The sequence below is a fragment of the Stenella coeruleoalba genome, assembly GCF_951394435.1.
Source record: "Stenella coeruleoalba genome assembly, chromosome: 12".
Classification (NCBI taxonomy): domain Eukaryota; kingdom Metazoa; phylum Chordata; class Mammalia; order Artiodactyla; family Delphinidae; genus Stenella; species Stenella coeruleoalba.
This window is the reverse complement of record NC_137158.1, coordinates 66,677,591-66,699,605: the sequence shown is the minus strand read 5'-3', so window position 1 is coordinate 66,699,605 and position 22,015 is coordinate 66,677,591. Positions and strand designations below refer to the sequence as shown.

The 22,015-nt window shown below is 36.4% G+C and overlaps 1 long non-coding RNA gene across 1 annotated transcript in view; it reads right to left on the bottom strand.

The window, feature by feature from the left end:
- LOC307195356 overlaps window positions 1-22,015 on the bottom strand; it is a 141,829-nt gene that overhangs the window by 27,192 nt on the left and 92,622 nt on the right. The window contains exon 3 of the long non-coding RNA XR_013830809.1: window positions 16,475-16,544. This is a non-coding gene — a long non-coding RNA (uncharacterized lncRNA). The remainder of the gene's footprint in view (window positions 1-16,474; window positions 16,545-22,015) is intronic.

Below are 22,015 nucleotides of genomic sequence, written 5' to 3'. Positions count from 1 at the left end.
AAACACAACAACATTCACATTATAGGGGTCCCAGAAGGAGGAGAGAGAGAGAAAGGGCCCGAGAAAATATTTGAAGAGATCATAGTTGAAAACCTCCCTAACATGGGAAAGGAAATAGCCACCCAAATCCAGGAAGCACAGAGAGCCCCATACAGGTAAACCCAAGGAGAAACACACTGATAAACATAGTAATCAATTTGGCAAAAATTAAAGACAAAGAAAAATTATTGAAAGCATCAAGGGAAAAACGACAAATAACATACAAGGGAACTCCCATAAGGTTAACAGCTGATTTCTCAGCAGAAACTCTGCAAGTCAGAGGGAGTGGCATGATATACTTAAAGTGATGAAAGGGAAGAACCTACAATCAAGATTACTCTACCTGGCAGGGATCTCATCCAGATTCAATGGAGAAATCCAAAGGTTTACAGACAAGCAAAAGCTAAAAGAATTCAGCACCACCAAACCAGCTCCACAACAAATGCTAAAGGAACTTCTCTAAGTGGGAAACACAAAAGAAGAAAAGGACCTACAAAAACAAACCCAAAACAATTAAGAAAATAGTAATAGGAACATACATATAGATAATTACCTTAAACGTGAATGGATTAAATGCTCCAACCAAAAGACACAGGCTCACTGAATGGATACAAAAACAAGACCCATACACATGCTGTCTACGAGAGACCCACTTCAGTCTTAGGGACACATACAGACTGAAAATGAGGGGATGGAAAAAGATATTCCATGCAAATGGATATCAAAAGAAAGCTGGAGTAGCAATTCTTATATCAGACAATATAGACTTTAAAAAAAAGACTATTACAAGAGACAAAGAAGGACACTACATAATGATCGAGGGATCAATCCAAGAAGATATAACAATTGTAAATATTTATGCACCCAATACAGGAGCACCTCAGTACATAAGGCAAATGCTAACAGCCAAAAAAGGGGAAATTGACGGTAACACAATAATACTAGGGGACTTTAACATCCCACTTTCACCAATGGACAGATCATCCAAAATGAAAATAAATAAGAAAACACAAGCTTTAAATGAACATTAAACAAGATGGAATTAACTGATACTTATAAGACATTCCATCCAAAAACAACAGAATACACTTTCTTCTCAAGTGTGCACAGAACATTCTCCAGGATAGATCACATCCTGGTCACAAATCAAGCCTCAGTACATTTAAGAAAACTGAAGTCATATCAAGCATCTTTTCTGACCACAACGCTATGAGATTAGAAATCAATTACAGGGAACAAAACGTAAAAAATACAAACACATGGAGGCTAAACAATATGTTACTAAATAACCAAGAGATCACTGAAGAAACCAGAGAGGAAATAAAAAAATACCTACAGGCAAATGACAATGAAAATACGACAATCCAAAACCTATGGGATGCAGCAAAAGCTGTTCTCAGAGGGAAGTTTATAGCAATATAAGCCTACATCAAGAAACAAGAAAAACCTAAATAAACAATCTAACCTTACAGCTAAAGAAACTAGAGAAAGAAGAAAAAGCAAAATGCAAAGTTAGCAGAAGGAAAGAAATCATAAAGATCACAACAGAAATAAATGAAATAGAAACAAAGGAAACAATATCAAACGTCAATAAAACTAACACCTGGTTCTTTGAGAAGATAAACAAAATTGATAAACCATTAGCCAGACTCATCAGAAAAAAAGAGAGAGGACTCAAATCAATAAAATTAGAAATGAAAAAGGGGAAGTAACAAGTGACACTGCAGAAATACAAAGGATCCTGAGAGATTACTACAAGCAACTATATGCCAATAAAATGGACAACCTGGAAGAAATGGACAAATTCTTAGAGAAGCACAACCTTCCATGAATGAACAAGGAAGAAATAGAAAATATAAACAGATCAATCACAAGCACTGAAATTTAAACTGTGATTGAAAATCTTCCAACAAACAGAAGCCCAGGACCAGATGGCTTCACAGGTGAAGTCTATCAATCATTTAGAGAAGAGCTAATGCCCATCCTTCTCAAACTCTTCCAAAAAACTGCAGAGTAAGAAACAGTCCCAAACTCATTCCATGAAGCCACCATCACCCTGATACCATAATTAGACAAAGATACTACCAAAAAAGAAAATTACAGACCAATATCACTGATGAATATAGATGCAAAAATCCTCAACAAAATACTAGCAAACAGACTCCACCAACACAGTAAAAGGATCATATACCATGATCAAGTGGGATTTATCCCAGGGATGCAAGGATTCTTCAATATATGCAAATCAATCAATGTGATACACCATATTAACAAACTGAAGGAGAAAAAACATATGACCATCTCAGTAGATGCAGAAAAGCTTTGACAAAATTCAACACCTATTTATGATAAAAACTCTCCAGAAAGTGGGCATAGAGGGAACCTACCTCAACATAATAAAGGCCATATATGATAAACCCACAGCAAACATCATTCTCAATGGTGAAAAACTGAAAGCATTTCCTCTAAGATCAGGAACAAGACAAGGATGTCCACTCTCATCACTATTATTCAATATAGTTTTGGAAGTCCTAGCCACAGCAATCACAGAAGAAAACGAAATAAAAGGAATACAAATTGGAAAAGAAGTAAAACTGTCACTGTTTGCAGATGACATGATACTATGCATAGAGAATCCTAAAGATGCCACCAGAAAACTACTAGAGCTAATCAATGAATTTGGTAAAGTAGCAGGATACAAAATTAATGTACAGAAATCTCTTGCATTCTTGTACACTAATGATTAAAAATCTGAAAGAGAAATTAAGGAAATACTTCCATTTACCATTGCAACAAAAAGAATAAAATACCAAGGAATAAACCTACCTAGGGAGACAAAAGACCTGTATGCAGAAAACTATAAGACACTGATGAAAGAAATTAAAGATGATACAAACAGATGGAGAGATATACCATGTTCTTGGATTGGAAGAATCAATATTGTGAAAATAACTATACTACCCAAAGCAATCTACAGATTCAATGCAATCCTTATCAAATTACCAATGGCATTTTTTTACAGAACTAGAGCAAAAAATCTTAAAAGTTGTATGGAGACACAAAGGACCCTGAATAGGCAAAGCAGTCTTGAGGGAAAAAAATGGAGCTGGAGAAATCAGACTCCCTGACTTCAGACTATACTACAAAGCTACAGTAATCAAGAAAAGATGATACTGGCACAAAAACAGAAATGTAGATCAATGGAACAGGATAGAAATACCAGAGGTAAATCCACACACCTATGATCAACTAACCTATGACAAAGGAGGCAAGGATACACAATGGAGAAAAGACAGTCTCTTCAATAGGTGGTGCCAGGAAAATTGAACAGCTATATGTAAAAGAATGAAATTAGAACACTCCCTAACACCATACACAAAAATAAACTCAAAATGGATTAGAGACCTAAATGTAAGACCAGACACTCTAAAACTCTTAGAGGAAAACATAGGAAGAACACTCTTTGACATAAATCACAGCAAGATCTTTTTTGATTCATCTCCTCGAGTAATGGAAATAAAAACAAAAATAAACAAATGGGACCTAATGAAACTTAAAAGCTTTTGCAAAGCTAAGGAAACTACAAACAAGACGAAAAGACAACCCTCAGAATGGGAGAAAATATTTGCAAACGAATCAATGGACAAAGGATTAATCCTCAAAATATATAAACAGCTCATGCAACTCAATATTAAGAAAACAAACAACCCAATGCAAAAATGGGCAGAAGACCTAAATAGACATTTTTCCAAAGAAGACTTACAGATGGCCAAGAAGCACATGAAGAGCTGCTCAACATCACTAATTATTAGAGAAATGCAAATCAAAACTACAGTGAGGCATCACCTCACACCAGTTAGAATGGGCATCATCAGAAAATCTACAAACAACAAATGCTGGAGAGGGTGTGGAGAAAAGGGAACCCTCTTGCACTGTTGGCGGGAATGTAAATTGATACAGCCACTATAGAGAACAGTCTGGAGGTTCCTTAAAAAAGTAAACATAGAGTTACCATATGACCCAGCTATCCCACTACTGGGCATATACCCAGAGAAAACCATAATTCAAAAAGACACATGCACCCTAATGTTCACTGCAGCACTATTTACAATAGCCAGGTCATGGAAGCAACCTAAATGCCCATCAACAGACAAATGGATAAAGAAGATATGGTACATATATACAATGGAATATTACTCAGCCATAAAAAGGAACAAAATTGGGTCATGTAGAGACATGGATGAATCTAGAGCCTGTCATACAGAGTGAAGTAAGTCAGAAAGAAAAACAAATATCATATATTAATGCATATATGTGGAACCTAGAAAAATGGTACAGATGAACTGGTTTGCAGGGCAGAAATTGAGACACAGACGTAGAGAACAAATGTATGGACACCAATGGGGGAAAAGTGGCAGGGGGGTGGTGGGGGTGGGATGAATTGGGAGATTGGGATTGGCATATATACACTAATATGTATAAAATGGATAACTAATAACCTGCTGTATTAAAAAAATAAATAAAATAAAATGCAAAAATTCAAAAAAGAAATATATGAATAAATATGCTAAAGTTGTAAACAGAATAAAATACTTAAGTGCATCTTAAAAAAAATAAAATAAAAACACAGATCATCAGAGTGGATAAAACATATAAGACCTAAAAATATGTTATCTACTCATTTAATAAACCCATTTTAAATATAAAGACACAGCTAGATTAAATGGAGAAAGGCATACCATGTTAACTATAATCAAGTGAAAAACGGAGTAACAATATTAATTTCAGTCAAAGCAGACTTCAGAAAAAAGAAAGTGATCAGAGATACAGAGGAATATTACATAATGATAAAGCAATGAAATCTTGAGGGAGACATAATAATCCCTAACATACATGTACCTAACCAAAATCATCAAAAGAATTAAGGCAAAAACTAACAGAACTGCAAAAAGAAACAGAGGAATCCACTATTAAGTTGAAAACTTCAATACCCCTCTTTCAGCACTTGGCAGATCCAGCAGGCAGAAATCAGTACAGATATAGTTGATATGAACAGTACTCTACAAATAAGAGTCCAAGAGAGTGGTCCACTTAACATGTTAAGAATTGTGGAGAGGGGGAGGACTTCCAGAAAGTTGGTATGAGTGGTTCATAGTGAAACTGCACACTTCAGATGGGACTCCAACCCAGATGCACCTCAGTTGGGACTTGAACCCACAATCTTCTAACTGAAACCCCACAGCTAGTCTCAGGACTCAGTGAAGCTCAAGTTCTTCATGTGTTGGCACAGAAGGAATTCAGCAAAAGGCAAAGTGATAGGCAAGTAGCAGATTTATTAATATAGGATGCTTGTGAAGTATACAAGCGAGCAGGCAAAAGGGCTCTGCCCCTAGAACTAAGTGGGTTACATTTTTAAAATCAAAGGAAAAGTGTGGAGGGAGAGAAGACTACCTTCTTCCTCTTCCTTTGTAAAGATGTTGTAGGAAAATGGGGCATGAGAGGATGCTCATGTCCCAGGTCTCAGGCAAGTTCCTGGGACAAGCCACCAAGTTGAGGGTCTTTGGCTTCATGCAGCAAAGAATTCAAGAATGAGCCATAGTAAAGTGAAAGCAGAGATACATATTCCATAGGCAGAATGTGGTTCATGTCAAACCCAGGACATTTAGCTGTTCTGTTATCCACTGATGTGAAGTGACCTGAAGTACCTCGGGGAATGGGAAGGGCAAGGCCAGAGCACAATGGGCATGACCAGTCGGGATTTCCTTGAGAACGTGGCTTTCTCTCTTATTGTCGCTTCCTTATTCACTTCAGTGATCATCAGCAGGCACTCTAATTCCTACTCTAAAGAGAATTGTTTGACCTCTGTTCTTTTTTCTTTTTTTTTTTTCTTTTTTAGTTTGCGGTATGCAGGCCTCTCATTGTTGTGGCCTCTCCCGTTGCGGAGCACAGGCTCCGGACGCGCAGGCTCAGTGGCCATGGCTCACGGGCCCAGCCGCTCCGCGGCATGTGGGATCTTCCCGGACCGGGGCACGAACCTACGTCCCCTGCATCGGCAGGCGGACTCTCAACCACTGTGCCACCAGGGAAGCCCTTTACCTCTGTTCTTAATAAAAGTTTAATAGCTGATAGAGCAGTTTGGTGAGAGCTCATGGTTTTTATTTCACCCAATATACCGCCATATTATGCACTTGAGTCATGTTTTGCAGTATGAGTTTTAAGACCTGCACAATAGTCCATTATATTGACTGATAACCCAGGGTTTGGTAAGTCATTTCCTCTTTTAGAATATTTTGGTTGCTTTCCTTCTATTCCAGGGCTTCTCACCTTCAGCACTATTGACTTTTTGTGCTAGATAATCCTTCGTTGCTGGCATCTATCCACTAAGTGTCAACATCCCCTCCCCCCAGTGGTGAGCAATATATCTCCAAAAATTGCCAAATGTCCCCTCAGGGATAGAATCACCTCGAATTGAGAACCACTGCCCTATTAAAAACACATTTTAATTGTTGCTCTCATTATAAAAGCGACACAAATTTATTGAAAACAAGTGTTTAAAATACAGAAAAATAAAATAAAGTGAAAATCAGCATTTTATTTTACTGCAACATAGTTACTTAAAACATTTGGTTACATTTCAGTGTATTTTATTTTTGTCTGATATTAAATTTAAATTTATTATGTCATTTGGCATCCTATAATTTTATATTTTTTATTCAATATTCTTATGAACATTTCTTCATGTCCTTAAATAGTCTTTAAAAAGGTGGTTTTGAATGGGTATGTAGTGTCCAATTGCATGGTAGTGTTCCTTTTTTTGTTTGTTTTCTTTCAATTTAGAGGAATTCTTCTGAGCCCAAGTCAAACTTTAGGTTCTTTGGTATAATGAGCTCTTTGTCGAACACGAAAATGATTCTGAACAAAGGCCTTTTTATCATTTTGTTTAGTAAAGAAGATATGGAGGCAACCAATTGGACCTGTAGTGATTCAATATACACTTAGTGTTTTAATTTTCTAATTTTGGGTACTATCCACTTAGATAAACTTCACGTTAAAATGTTTCAAATCCAAAGACACCTAAAGTTTGATTTAACTAATGGAAGAATTGATACTAGTTTAAAAATAATTGTGAGATAGCTTTTGACAATGTGCTAAGCACTGGATTTACAGATTTATCAGACGATTTAATCCCACTCTTTAGGTGGCTAAAAATAAATAAGACATGCACAAAAGTAACTACAATGTACAATGTAATGAGAATGAGAACTAAGACACATATGCAAAATATAATGGAAATTCAGAAGAAGGAAAGAGTTCAGTGGGTGAGATCAGGATAGGCATGGATGAGGAAGCAGTACTTAAAGAAAGAACAGAATTCTGACATTGCAAGCAAGGTAAGGAAAAGGAGAGCCTTCCTGAAAGAAGGAATGACTTGAGCATCGAAGAAGGACACTAAGTGATAAGATAGGAGGGCAGTGGAAAAGCCTGGAATTCTAGATGAAGGCATTTGGCATGAAGAGGGAAGGAGTGGAAATGCAAGGAAGAAAAGGGAAAGGGAAGGAGCAGAAGTTAATGAGAATCTATTCTTGCCAGCTGCTGTGCTATAAGTTTTACCTACATCATTTCAGCACTCACATCTCCATGTTTAAAATGAGAAGACCAAGACACATAGTCACCCAGCTTTTAAATGGCAGACATGGCTACGCAGTTAACAAATGGTCGAGATGAGATTAAAGCAGAGGATTTCCCCTGATTGTCTTTAAATTAGCCTATGTTACCTTTAAAATGTCATATACTCTATTACTTACATTCAGTACAAATAAATCTCAAAATCCTCTTTCTCAAGCCTTTCCTCTTCAGCTAAATCCATCAATGCTCTCAGGGTCCTCTGGACACCTACTTGGTTGCCCCTTCCATGATGCGATACTTTATGTATACACATCTGCCTACTTTCCTCAACGCACTCCCTGCAATATGGTAAATTTCTCGAGAGTCAAGAAAATATCTTCATCATCTCTATGGCTTCAATGACGGGATCAGAGTAAGTGTCCCCAGATATTCACTGATTAGAAAAACAGAATCCAAGCAGGGGTACTGAAACTAGCATTTCCACATTTCCCAAAATTGTTGTCAGTGTGCCTCTCTTCCAAAGTAATAATAAAAATAGAGCAAATGCTTTTATCTAGTTCTTGACTCCACATATGTTTTTGGTGGATCCTGGCTTGATAGAGGTCCTCAAATACTACAAAGAAAACCTGCTGATAGCATGTTGCATGCAGGAGTGAGGGTGTTAAGTTTGCTTTAAATTTAGGCTTAGAACTGGATTGATTTTTGTACTAAGAGTGTAATTTCCAGGTATTTGTTTTAATAACGAAAAGTACTTGAAATGACTGCTATTTAGCAGTAAGTTTATAGCTAATTAGGGGAGCATCTCACTGATGCTCACTAATGAGAGGAAGAGCTATTACTGATCAGGGTGTGAAAGTTTCGAGGATAGCATCATAAAATGCAGTTTGCTCAATTCTGTAAATATATGCTGTTTGCTTTATTCACAATAACCCACAGATGACTCAAGTGCATAATATGCCGGTATATTAGGTGAAATAAAAATCATGAGCTCTCACCAAAGTGCTCTATCATCAGCTATTAAACTTTTATTAAGAACAGAAGTAAAACAATTCTCTTCGGAGTAGGAATTAGAGTGCCTGCTGATGATCACTGAAGTGAATAAGGAAGCGACAATAAGAGAGAAAGCCACGTTCTCAAGGAAATCCCGACTGGTCATGCCCATTGTGCTCTGACCTTGCCCTTCCCATTCCCCGAGGTACTTCAGGTCACTTCACATCAATGGATAACAGAACAGCTAAATGTCCTGGAGTGAGGGCTGCAGTGTGTGAAGATACAAAGGCCACTCTTGGGATGGGTGTCTGAATGTAGGTTTTGTTGCCAGGACAGAAAGCAGCCTCAGAGCCAGCAAGCCAAGTGCAGGATGCCACGGTGAGATGTGAGCTTTAGAGAAAGTCACCACCTCAGCCCCAGCTTCCGTGGGGCTGGGAATGGTGTAGACAAAGGCCAGAATATTGGAGAAGAGCCTAAACTGGACAAGCTACTTAGGGAGGAGCTGGAACTTGGGAAGGTGAAAGAAAAGGGCTATTTTTATAAACAAAATACATAGCCTCAGCAAAACAAAGAGAGGGCAGTTCAGTGAGGTAATTGTTTTCACTCCAGTGCTTCATTTTCTGTTTTACTGGGAGTGAGCTGACAGAATCAGTCAGTTGTTCCAGCTTTGAAAAGACTTGAGGTTGTGTTCAAGTGTCTCACCAAGATAAAGACGTTCAGATGAAAACTTAAAGTGGGTGTACAACTAGAATATTCGGTTTTATATAGAATATTTTTATTTAAGTATTTCTTACCTATCTTATGGGTCAAAAAAAGCACAATTGCTAAAAATTGAGACTACCTAAGAATGTGCCATCGGCTCAGTCCAAAAGCAATGGCCTGGAAGGTCAGACGATACCGAGAAAAGAGCACAAACCTTGAAACTGAACAGTCCTGAGCTTAAGATTTGATATTGTCACAAGCTGGCTGTGTGATTTTCAGCAAGTTACCAAGGCTCTCTGATCTTGCAGATTTCTCATCTACATCTGGGATGATACTATGGGCTGCTAGGAATTGTTTGTCTTCATCCATTTGGACTGGTATAACAAAATACCACAGACTGGGTGGCTTATACACAACAAAAATTTCTTTCAATTCTGGAGGCTGGAAGTCCAAGATCAGGGTGCTGTTAGATGCAATGTCTGGTGAGGGCTCACTTCCTCATGGGCAGTTGTCTTCTCATTGTAACCTAACATGGCAGAAGGGGTGAGGAAGACTTCTGGGGCCTCTTTTACAAGGGCACTAATCCCATTCATGAGGGTCTGATCATGACCTAATCACTTCTGTCATAAGGGAATAAGGGACGAGAGTAGAAATGGGTCATATTCTGTTATAGGCTACTACACTGTTCCTTGTGATGTTGCAGTCATTTATTTCACTTATTCATATGCTATAGTCATCCAATACATTGTTACTATTACTATTTTTAACAGTTACTAGATCCATTAAGAGTAAGAAAAATAAAATATTTACCTTTCCTTCATTGATTTCTTCTCCAGTGCTCTTCCTTTCTTTATGTAACTAAAGTTTCTGATCACATCATTTTCCTTCTCCCTGAAAAATTTCTTTTGCCATTTCTCACAGGACAGAACTGCTACAATGAAATTCCTTGAATTTTGTGTGTCTGAGAGAATCTTTATCTTTCCTTCATTCTGAAGGCCAATTTCTCTGGATGTAGAATTCTAGATTGGTAGGATTTTCTTTTCCTTTCCACTATTTAAATACTTCACTCTTTTCTTGCTTGCATGATTTCTTATGAGAAGAATACTGTTATTCTTAACCTTATTCCACTATTTGCAAGATATTTCTCCCCCACCCCCGCTGCATTCTTTCAAAATTTTCTCTTTGTGTTTGGTTTTTGCACTTTGAATGTGATGTCCCTAGGTGTCAAATTTTTGGTATTTATTCTGTGTGGTGTTTTCTGAGCTTCCTGGGTCTATGGTTTGATGTCTGTCATTAATTTTGGAAAATTCTTACATATTATTATATCAAATAGTTCTTCTGTTCCTTTCTTTCTTCTCCATCTGGTATTTCAAGTATGCATATGCTACAACTTTTTATTCTCTTCTGTTTTTCCATTCCTTTTTTCTGTTTGAATTTCATCTTGTCCAATCTACTGATGAGACATTAAAGGCATTCTTCATTTCTGTTTATAGTGTTTTTGATTTCTAACACTTCTTTTTGACTCCTCCTTAAAGTTTCCATCTCTTTGCTTATATTGCTTATATTTGCTTATATTTGCTTATATTACTCATCTGTTCTTGCATGTTGTCTACTTTTTCTATTAGAGTCCTTAACACAGTATTCATATTATTTTAAATCTCAACCTGCTAATTCTAAAATCTGGGTCTTAATCTGGTGCTGATGCTTGCTTCGTCTTTTCAAACTGTGAGTTTTGGTATTTCTTCATTTGTTTTTGTTTTTGTTTACTGCCTTTTAGGTCACCTTGTGATTTTTGTTGAAATCTGGACATGAACATGATACACTGGGTAATAGGAACTCAAGTAAATAGGTCTTTAGTGTAAGGTTTTATGCTAATATAGCTAGGAGTTGTATTTAATATTTGCCATACCTGTAGAGGAAAGAGGCTTCAATGTCCTCTAGTATCCTTATTTTTGTCTGTCCTTTGACTTTGGAGTTTCTCCTTGTGCTGCTTCTCAGACAGGGTCTATTTCTCGCAGCTCCTGCTGCCAGAACCCACTGTTATTTATTGGAGCCTGTTGTGAGGAGGGAAACTTTCTACAATCTTATGACAAATCATTCCTTTAATTGCCCTGTGTCCCTATGCTGTTTCTTTATCACATGTTTCTTAGTAATTTTCCCCTATGTGAGACCCCAAAAAGGGCTAGAGAGGGCTGGAATCTAGGAAATGACCCACACTTGGGTGGGATAAGGCTCTGGTAAAGTATTTGCTTTCTAAATTGGAGTAGGCCTTTGTAATGAAGAATGCTCTGTTATTTCACAATGGTTACTTCCCCCAACCCGCTGCCAGAGCCGTGAAGGGGTCTTTCTTGGCTCTTTACCTTGAGAACACAGTGATGTTCCTAGAGGTATAACCCAGGAAAGTGTGGGTCTCGGGAATTTCTTCTCTCAGACTAGTTCACCTTCAGCCTCCACAATTTGTCAAAATTCTGATTTATCTTCCTACCAGTTTATGGCTCCAGTGGATCTTGTTCCAGGCAACAGATGTCAGCCTTCACTTTTTGTATTCACCTAACCCTCCAGATTTGGGTGTGGAAATTTGCCCTGTAACCTCAGTCTCTAATAGGTCCAAAAAAAGTGGTTGATTTTTAGTTTGCTCAGCTTTTATCTTGTTGTTAAGTATAGAGGTGATGACTACCAAGACCTTTACATAGTGAAGCTGAAGCCAGAAGTGTCTCTCATTCGTTATTTTATTCAACAACTGTGAAGCATATGGCAAAATGACTGCATTTCCCTTTTAAGATTCTCTTCTCTCCTGTCTTTGCCAGCATTCACTAGTTTTCCTCTTCTCTCTCACCAGTTCATTCTTAATTGTTTTTCCCTCTAATCCTAGATTCTCAATTACTGTCACCCTATATGTTCTCACTGAGCTTGCCTTTAGCACCATGAATATGATGCAGAATTCCCAATCTGTATCATCATCCCAGATATGATTTCCCATAACCTTATTTTCAATGGCCAATTGGGTTTCTTCAAATGGAGGTACCAAACAACCTTCAGAAAAGAGATGTCAAAAGTTGAACTCAAACCACTGCAGTTGCCTACTGACAGTGTGCCCTGACAGGAATTCAGGATAGAGAAAAACAGGAAGCATTCTGTGCTTTGGATACTGGTCCTAAATAGTTAAGATGCATATCTAAGGAATAATTTCAATGAACCCAGATTCTTGCATATTCCCATACATAGAAAAGCACTAAAATCATTAACTTGAGATACATTTTTTTTTTTCTGATTAACAGTAATCTTTTGATGTTCAATTACATGTTTTGTCCAGCAAAAACACCTCATATATATCCTGGCTCCTCCCTTACCTCTTTGGAGCAGCTCCTCAGAGCTCTCTGAGACATGTCTCCCAGACTAGAATCCTCAGTAAGATCCTGGAATAAAATTTAACTCATAACTTGTAGATTGGGCATTTTTCTTCAGTCAACAGAGGGATGGGTTGAGGGGATGGTAAAACATCATGAGGCTTACTGTTCATACCAATATTCAGCTGTTTTTCTTAAATAAACCCTCCTTGGAATGTTGCAGGCAAAAAAAAAAAACCTCAAACTCATAATCTTAATCCCATTCCTATTTGCCTTCTTCATTTCCCATCTTGATGGATAGCACAACCATTGATCAAACAACCAAATGAGTAAACCTGAACCCTTAATCTCTCTCAAGTGATGTTTGCAAATTTATTCCCATCTTTTAATTATGAATCCTCTTCTCCATATCTACTGGCATGGACTTTGTTCAATTCTCCACCGTTTTCATTATTTCTCACCCAGACTATGGTAATAAATCCTAAATAATCTCTCTTGGCCAATCCAATGTTTATACCTCCGTAATACTACAAAATGGAGCTTTCAAACATGATAACCTATTATTCCTCTGCTTAAGTTTTTCCATGGCTTTGAAAACCTGTAATATAAAGTGAAAATTCTTGAACCTGGTAATTAAAGCCTTTAACTTTACACCCTGGCTTAACTCCCTAGTCTCATCTTCCTGTTATTTTTCTAAATAAATGACTTGCTTCCACCATTTTGAACTACTCACAACTCACCCTATTATAACATAATTTTTACCCTTTTTTCTTTTTGTCTTCAATGCTCTTCCCATAGCTTTTTGCTTGAATAATTCTTTCTGAACTTTCAAGGCCAAGTTCAAGCAACACCTCTTCTTTGGAAGTCTTCCTCTGTCTCTTCCTCACATCATCCTTCCTGCCACTCCCATACTAACTCAGTGACCCTCTTTGTGTACTACCTTTAGACTTCAAACATAGCCTGAAGTAACATGATCTCCTAGACTGGATCTTGAAACAGAAAAAAAGGAGAAAACTAGTAACATTGGAATAAACCTACAGTTCAGTTAATAGCAATGTACCAATGTGCATTTCTTAGTTTAGACAAATGTACCACAGAAATATAAGATAATAACATTAGGGGACTCTCACACCTAAAACTGAATGAAGAATATATATCCCTGGACTATCTTTGTATGTCTAAACATATTCAAAAATGAAATATTTATTTAAAAATTCACACGCAAAAAAGCCTTGCATTTACTTCTTTCATAGCAGTTCCTGTTACTACTTGAGTGACCTCAGATACAATACTGATCTCACTGCCCTCGCCTCAGTTTACGTTTCTATAAAATTAGGTTAACAATAGCACTCATCTCTGATACTCTTTGTGAGGACTGACTCAGAGAAGCCACGTGAAGGACTAAGCACAGGATCTCCAACCCAGCAAGCACTCACTTAGCATTAGTTATTATTATTATTATTATCATTGATGAAATAATTAATCTTTTCATATCCCCCACTGGACTCTGAACTCCTTAAGTGCCTAGCATGGTATCTGTCAAACAAAAAATACTCGGTAAATATTTGTGGAACAAATATTGAATGAAAGTATAGATTCTAATATTTTCCTCTTCTCTCCCTAGATATGCTTCTCATAACATGACAGAAATAAATCCCCTGCTGGTTGGATTAGTTCGGTGATCAGAATTCACATCAGTATCACCATCGCTTGCTCTCCTACCAAACTCTTCTCCACTTCAGACCTTGAAAGAAACTGCATTTCATCCCCATCCTAGAACTCATGCCCTCTATTTATTCTACTGTACCAAAGAAATCTAAACTGCAGAAGTATATTTTTCCAGACAACACATTTTTGGAAGTCAAAACTCTCCTTTTATCGAATTTCTAGCTTTATGGTCAATGAGAATTTTCAACTTGCCCCTAGATAGAAATTCTTTCTTACTATTGTACAGTCTTCAGAATTAAAATGGATAAGTTGTAACTGTGAAGTGTTGAGTCAATCAGGAATCATAAAATTTGCAGAGCAGAAAAAAATTTTTTAACCACTCAGGATTAATTCAATAGTCACTGAATTTCAAGCTAACAAGATACTTAAATTATGCATAATCTGAATGTTAAATTATCTACCTGAGGACACATAAGCAATGATCACTTTCAATGCCATTGCTCCTTTTATTGTCCCATGTCCCCTGCACACCATAGGTGATCAAGCCTATATTCTACCTTTTACTATTTCTTATTCATTTTTAATATATCAGCATGAGCATCATTCCTCCTGGGAAAAGTCCTGATGTGCATCTGCACGCACACCACAAACATGCACACACATACACACACCACAAACATTCACACACACACAAACCAGATTTGGTGCTATGTGCTCCCATAGCAGCTGGTTCTCCTTCGTCAAAACACTTATTACACTTATTTCAATTTTATTTTTGTTCGTCTTACCTGCTCGACTTTAAACTCCATGGTCAAATAACCATGTCTACCTGGTTCTTTATTTATTTCTATTTTTAAATACAGTAAGAAATGTTTAATTCAACACTGTTGAATGACAAATGAATGAATGAATAAAAAATAATTTTTTAAATCTTAGTAACCCTGAATACCAGGTCCGAAATACTCTGGAGTTAAAATTGACATTAGAGAAGTGGGTATTTGTATTTTTCTCTATATGTTGCATATTGTAAAAGACAAGCATGCAACAAATACAGCCAAGAGTTTGCTCTCCCACCCCTTCTTAATCCAATTCATCTTAGACTCTTGGTCCAGACTGCGAGAAAATGTTTGGCATAGACATTTTCTTTCACTGAAGTAATTCTACAAACTGATATGATCGAAAGATACTATCATTTGAAAAATTACTGTGACAAACACTGGCTATTTCTTTTTGTTATTCCCACCCAGTGAACCCAAATTTAGAAATAATTTATATCCAGAATATATTTTATCCCTAAGAATCACAGGAAAGTGAAGAAGCAATTTCTTTAAATATATTTAAATAAAACAAAATACAACACTCTCAATAAGCAACAACTATGTCAACATATAGCATTTTGCAGTAGAAATACTGCGATAGAAACAGGTTTTTTATATGTGTGTGGGTAGGAAAAATGCCGCTCTAAGGCTTTCATGCTGAATGTGCTTTGTGTGATTGAGGAATTTTCCAAAGCCTGCTATAATTTGTGGTTCTTCCTCTTCTTGACTGTCTCATTATCCTCATCTATTGGCCAAAATTTTTAACCACATTCCTAAATGTCACCCTCCAGTACTGCCAAATATATGTATATAAACAATAGACATCAAACCGCTGGTGGTTTCATAGAAGAAAACTTTCCTGCTCCTCACTAGCAGTGATGACAAGATAAAGCCATGGAGCACCTGTATATCTTTCCTTCAAGCTAAACAACCTCAATAGTATGTTGAGAGAATAAATTAGTCCTGAGTTTCTTCAGCATCCTGATACATTTCTACAAGCATTTATTACACTGCAAAGTAATTATTCATATATGGACTGATTTCCCGGGTGGATTACAACTCCTTGCATGTAGAGTCTGTATCATATCTGCCTACATATCTCCAGGTTCTAGAACAATGCTCAGAACAAAACAAATTTTCAATAAATGCTTCTTGAATGCATGTGTATTAAAATCCTAATAATGCCTCTTAACTACTATACTAATTTTGAAACAATAGCATGTCATAATTAATTTATGTGGTTAACTATAGTGCACAATGTAATATTTCTGAATGATCAATTACCTTTCATCTTCCACCTTTACAGGGCCTTTCTTCATGAACAGCCTACTGTTCGTGTGTTGCCATTTGCCTCCTGTAAAATAGATATGTGAAACCAAAAACAGATTATTAGATCAGATAAATCCAGTGCTTCTTTTTTAGGGTATAAATTGAAAATAATTTCATAATAAAATGAGGATCCTTTCCCAAATGACTAATACACATTTTTTTGGAAAATCTCATCAAACCATTGAAGAAACTAAGATAGCAAAGATTCCTTCAGCAGAAAAGAAGTAAAAACATTAAGACAATCAAGATTAAAGATTTTTGTTTCTAATCTTGAACTGATCTCTCTCTACCCCAAGAAAATTAACATCTTACATTTTTTACCTCTTTCTCCACAGCCATGGGCTGCAGTTGCCCCTCTTGTTAATCAGAAAGAAGCAAATGCTATTCTTTCTAATTCTCTTTCCTTTTTTCTTCTCCATGAATTCCTCTATAAATTTACCACTTTCAGCCTTCCTTTATTATGCTTCTACAGTATCTCCCTTAACAATTGCATGAATTAAGCTCTCACGCTTATGCAAACAATTAATCAAATCTCTAGCCCCAGTCCTGCTTAATTAAACTCCAGTACATTTCTCTGGACCTGCTGGACACTACCTTCTGTAGTCCTTCTGAAAGTTCAAGTCTGTTATTTACAAAATGGAGCTCATCAATTTCAACTGAAGTACTCTCTTTCTTTTATGCTCTTCATTTCCATTTATGTTAGCATCATTCCACCCATCAGTAAACTTTACAGTTATAAATGAATCTTCTCTCTCTTATTTGGTCCTTGGGTCCAATAAGTTTCCAACTCCTCTCTGAACCTGTTTAATAACTTACCCCATCCTTCTACCACTTTTATTTATATCATCACTTGGCCAGTTCAGGCTTTATTTCACATATCTACTACTATAATATTATCCAGTCTACCTATCATATATCTAATAATCCTCCAATTATTTTCTATTCCATTATTAAAAACAATCTGTATGGGGAAAAAAAGAAGGACATGGTTCTGAAAAGGTGGTATGCTGATTGTGACTTGTTACCTTTCCCAGACAAAATGCTATGCATTCACTAAATCTAATTAATTTTATTACTGGGTTGACAGGAAGGCTACATTCCCCAGCTCATGTGGATTTAATTATAGATACATGAGTAAGTTCTGATCAATGGAATATAGGTCAATATCATGCATATGACTTCCAAATTGGCCTAATACTCCCTTACACAATCCTCCACTCCTTTTATCTTCTACCTTTTGTGGTTGTCACAGAAGATTCACAGTTCTTTAAAAGACTGTGTAGCACAAAGCTCCCCACAGACTCTGTTGACTACAGTGAACTTTCGCATGAGAGAGAAATACACTTATTGTGCTACAATTCTAAGATTTGGCATTTGAGATTTCTTTCCAGCATTTGCCTACCCTAATACCCTACTCCTCCACCCCCATCTCCAATATATATGCTACTCTTCAGCTAAATGACTGTTGGGCAGAAGGATGGTTGATGTCAGTGAGAATTTGGTCACTACAGAAGCCTCAGCAGGAAGAACGTGTACAGGGCTCTCTCTCTCGTAGTTTGGGAAACACCCAGGAGACTAGCAGGAGAAAGCTCCAAGGTGAGGATCAGAATACAGTAAATCATTAAAACAGCTTGACCCTGAGAGATGCATGGGTATCTAGTAGAGAAAGTCAACACAACCCTGGACCCAGTGACAGAGGCTGACCACATGCAGTGTCTGAAGCTGAAAGAGCATAAGAAAGCCTGGGAGCAGTGAGAATACTTCCTAGAGGCTCTCAGGAAAGCTGGGTTTCTGCCTGCAGTTGCACCTCCAGCCCACTAAGGTACAGACTGCTGTGCTTTTTGTACCACCCATTGTCAAAAATAGGATACACTTCTGACATTCTAAGGCTACAAGTTTTATTTGGGGGCTGAACTTTTGGCTTTCTGTTACATTTGAATTTTTGTATAATCAATACTTTTGAAAAATGTATATATACAAATTTAATCTGAAATTAAGGCATAGTCAACATTTTAAAATTACCACTCTGCTCTGATTTACAGAAATTTCTTTTTTTATATGATCAAGTTACTCTTTCAATACATTGACTCATTAATAGGTTTAGGTGAGATTTTGATCACTGGAAATAGTACATCTTCAGGCCAGTTGACTGTGTTGGTGGCAATCTTGCATTTAATTTTATCCAGATACACCAGACTTCAAGGTCATATATGCTGAAATATATATCTAAAACACTGGGCTACATTAAACACCCATCTTCTCACAAAAACACACTACCCTTTGTAGTCTCATTAAGACACGCACTGAAACACATAATTTATAAATTCTATTTTGTGTGATTCACAACAGAAAAATATATGGTGTATTTATAATAATTGCTCTATCAAGTATACTTCTATACTTTTAATAGAACAGCTCTTTATTTTTTACAGGGTGTTCCAGAGAAACAGTTACACTTATAATTTTACGCATCTGATGCTGGGTAGAACTTCCAACAGACCAGCTTCTTGCTCTGCGATTATAAATATTGCTTCTCTCTCACTGCCAACATGGCCCCAGTGCCAGTTGCTAAAGGACATATTTACATTATAGTATGAGCTGTGAACCTGCAACTTTGGATCACGTTACATAAGTTGACACAATAGCAGTATACCTGGAAGCTACTTTTACACCAGGGTGGCTAGCAACAATATAATAGAAATGAAACTGACTGTAAACCACAAAAGTGTATCCCACTAATCTCAAACTAAATGTATCGAATCAACTTCCTCTTGGGCTGATTCCCCAAAATCCCATAGCCATTCTAGCACAACCTAATGGGATAAATTTGATGGAAAGGAAATATTTGAGATGTGTCTTTAATGCCTCTGTGTCCATAAACAAGTAAACAAACCATTGAGACCTTAAGACAGAATAAGATGAAAAGGAGATAACAATAGACTATCAAGGGAGATGATATGTGTAGTAAGTAAATAGTCTTATTTAAATTATTTCTAAATAGTCTTATTTTAAAATGTTAGTAATTTCCAGAACCACACTACCTATTCTAGTTGGGTAAGTAACTGGAGTTAAATAGCAGGGTTAAGGGTACTAGGGGAGGGGGAAATACTGTAGACATTCTACTAAAATTTCAGAGAACATGTAATTCTATCCTTACACAAATTCTTACAGTAAAAAGAAAAATAGGAAATACTTCCCAAATCAATTTATGAAGCTACAATTATCATGATATAAAAATCATGATGAGGGCTTCCCTGGTGGCGTAGTGGTTGAGAGTCGGCCTGCTGGTGCAGGGGACACAAGTTCGAGCCCTGGTCTGGGAAGATCCCACATTCCGCTGAGCAAGTGGGCCCGTGAGCCACAACTGCTGAGTCTGCGCGTCTGGAGCCTGTGCTCCGCAACAAGAGAGGCCGTGACAGTGAGAGGCTCGTGCACCACGATGAAGAGTGGCCCCCACTTGCCGCAACTAGAGAAAGCCCTCTCACAGAAACGAAGACCCAACACAGCCAATCAATCAATCAATCAATATAAATGCTGTAGAATTATTAAAAAAAAAATCATGATGAGTAATAGGGAAGAAAATTGGACTTTATTCCCTTACGCATGAAAACAGAATCAAAATATTTTAAACCAATCTTAGCAAAAAAAAAAAAAAAAAGTATTATTTTATTTTTTAAATGAATCATGATTAAGATGGGTTTATCCAGTGGATACAAGGCGCTTTTTAATAATTGAATGTCAACATAATTCACCACCCTAGCAGATTAGAGGAGAAAAATTGTCTCACCAGTTATATTAAAATAATTTGTTTAAAAAATCAGCACCTATTCATGATTAACCATCTTAGGGAACTATGAATATAAACAAAACTGAATGTAGTAAAGGCTATCTATCAAAACTCAATTGCTAAAAATATACGTAGAGTTTTCAGGAATATTGTTTTGAAAATTAGGATCAAAATAGACATAATCACTATTATCCAAAATTGTTTATGAGAATTTTGCTGATGGAGTCAGATTACATAAAGGCACACATAGCTAAATAGAAACTAGAAAAGAAATAACAAAACCACCATGATCTGAGGATGGCTACATTAAAAAATAACAAGAATTAATAAGAGTTGAAGAACATTGATGAACAGAAGACAAATTTATAAATTTCTACTCCAAAGCAATACATGTTAGAAAATGTAATATTTAAAAGATCTCATTTACTATAGCATAAAAATATAGATCCCACTGAAGAACTCTAACTGAAATATAACAGAAAAGCATAAAACTTTATTGGACGACATAAAACTCTATAAGTAGGAAAATTATATTCTTAGATAAGAAGACCCAATTAAAAATATGTCACTTTTGCCCCAAATTAATCTGTACATTGAATGCAATTCCAATCAAACTCCACATAAGATTTTGACTAGGGTTTGACAAACCAATTCCAAAATGTATGTGAAAAAGGGCAAAGAACAACTTTAACTTTTTTGAAAATCACTGAGGTGATTTCAAGGCTTATTTTAAGCTGTAGTAGTTAAGACTGTGAAGTTGTTACAAGGATAAAAAAAAGAGATCTATATTACAAAATACAGTATACTGAACCCTGCATGAAAGGAAACAGTTTATAACAGAGATGGTATTGCAGATTAGAATGAATTATTCAATAAATGGTATTGGGACAAATGGTTTCATAGTAGAAAAAAAAACTCTGTTCCTACCTCATATCATGTACAAAAATCAATTCTAAGCAAAATAAACTTTAAAAAGTAAAACCTTAAACTTTTAGAAGATATAAAGAAATTGTATTTATGACATTGTAATTTGGAAGGGATTTTTTAAATCAACTTCCCCAAAACAAAAATAATAAAAGCAAAGATGGACAAATTTGTCAACAAAAAAATCAAAATTGCTGCATATCAAAAGACACTTAAAATACGAAATTACAAGGTACAGACCAAAATGTATTGGTCCAACATAGAAATTAATACAAACAAACATGAAAGCAATTCATTCAAAATAGGGCAAATGATACATAGAGCAATTTACAGAAGAGGAATCCTACAAAACCAATAAATGCTGAACAAATGCTCACTGACCTCAGTAATCAGGAAAATAAAATTAAAATGATAAGGTATTTCATTATGTAATCCTATGGCTACATTTTAAATATCAGACAATACCAAGAGATGGTGAGTACATGGAACAAAAAGAATTCACACAGTTGGTGGTGGTAGTGTACATAACCATTTGGGGAGTAATTGACACTATCTGGCAAATTTGGAAACACACATCCATCAACCTAGCAGTCCCTAGGAAAAAACTCACATCTATGCACAAAGAGACATAAAAACCTTCTTTGAAATAAGGAAAAATAATGGAAATAATTTAAATCTCCATTAAGAGTAAAAAAGGAAAAATAAACCATGGGAGATTCGTGCAATGGACTATTCTATATCAGTGATACATGAGGGTAGACACAGGATTGTTGCCGTAAGCCATT